This window comes from Dromiciops gliroides, chromosome 1 (assembly GCF_019393635.1).
Source record: "Dromiciops gliroides isolate mDroGli1 chromosome 1, mDroGli1.pri, whole genome shotgun sequence".
Lineage (NCBI taxonomy): Eukaryota > Metazoa > Chordata > Mammalia > Microbiotheria > Microbiotheriidae > Dromiciops > Dromiciops gliroides.
In genome coordinates this window covers 557,731,829-557,733,688 of record NC_057861.1, presented here as the reverse complement: position 1 = coordinate 557,733,688, position 1,860 = coordinate 557,731,829, and positions in this window count along the sequence as shown.

Genomic DNA, 1,860 nt, shown 5'->3' with positions numbered 1-1,860 from the left:
TGTTTTGGACTACAGGATGGGGATATCTACGGGTTTGCACAGCTTACGTTTCTTTGTGCTGCTGCAATTCGGCTTTGCTCATGGAGAACAGTACGTTTTTTGATACAGGTATACGATGCAATGCTGAATAGTCCTGTGCCAGTCTCCCATTTCTCACAATGCATACTAAAGTTCTTCAGAGAGACCTTGAGATTGTCCTTGTGCTGCTTTTTTTGACCACTGTGTAAGCACTTGCCTTGTGCATGTACTCAGCAAAATAATCTTTTAGATAATCATGTATTTGGCATTCAGGTTATGTGGCCAGCCCATCAAAGTTGCACTTTCCACAGGAGAGTTTGACTACTTGAGAGAGGACCTCAATGTCTGATACCTTATCTTGCCATTTAGTCCACAGAATCTTCATAAGATAATTTAAGCAGAAGCAGTTTAGGGGCAGCTAGGTGGCGCAGTGGATAGAGCACCAGCCCTGGAGTTAGGAGTACCTGAGTTCAAATCCGGCCTCAGACACATAACACACTTACTAGCTGTGTGACCCTGGGCAAGTCACTTAACCCCAATTGCCTCACTAAAAAAAAATAAAACAAAACAAGCAGAAGCAGTTTAGCTTTCATGAATGACTGATAGAATCTTCATGTTTCACTGGAATACAACAGAGATAAAAGAATTCTGGCTCTGTAGACCTTTAGTTTGGAATGGAGGCTAATCTTCTCTCCCACACCTTCTTTTGGAACCTTCCCAGTGCTTGGCTACCCCTGGCAATATGTTCATCAACCTTATTTCATAGATGATGGACAGACAGACAGACAGACAGAAATATCTATATAGCTATATATACATGTGTGTCTGTGTGTATATGCATATAAAGATGTACACTATTTGTATGCACATATGCATGCATGTTCATATGAATGCATACATGTATATGTAGACACATGCATACACACATATATACATGCAGATATGTGTTGTGAGTGTATTATACATGTTTTAATATATTGCTTACATGTATGCATGTATGTGCACATGCATAAGCACAAGAATAAAAAATATATGTGTGTACACATTTGTGTGTGGTGGTTCCATGCGCAATGTTGGCTCGTAGAGCACCTCTGTTTTCTTGGTGTTGTTTGTCAGGCCAATATTAGTACGAGCAACAGGGAATTGATACATACTCTGTTGAATCTCAACTACATAGGATGAATTGATTGTGTACTCATCTGTGAAAAAAAAAATAACAACAGGTACCACACCAACTCTCCCTCCACTTTGCTCCTCAATTGTAACCTTTTTGAGTTAAATAGATTACCAAAAGTGTGGTAGCTGACCTTGATGACATTTTTATCCTTTTTAAGGCATCTGACAACACCACAGAAAACCTCAAGCTAAAATTCATGGGAGCAAATCCATAACCCTCCTTCCTTTGGTTGGTGACTAGGTAAATGTAACAATATTGTCTTTTATCCAGAACCCATGCATACATACCATCATGAAACTGGCATAAATTATTTTATTTATTTTTTGTTTTTTGTTTTTTTTGTTTGTTTTTGCAGGCAATGGGGGTTAAGTGACTTGCCCAGGGTCACACAGCTAGTAAGTATCAAGTGTCTGAGGCCGGATTTGAACTCGGGTACTCCTGAATTCAGGGCCGGTGCTTTAACCACTACGCCATCTAGCTGCCCCCATAAATTATTGATATTCTTCTCTAGGTAACCAAATTTCATCATGATTTTTCCACCTGACATCCCAACTGACAATATCAAAGGCCTTGGTCAGGTTAACAGATGCTGTGGTGCTTCTGACATTTCTCCTGGAGTTGTCAAGCAGCAAACGTCACTTCAACCATTTCTTGCTCCTTGCTGA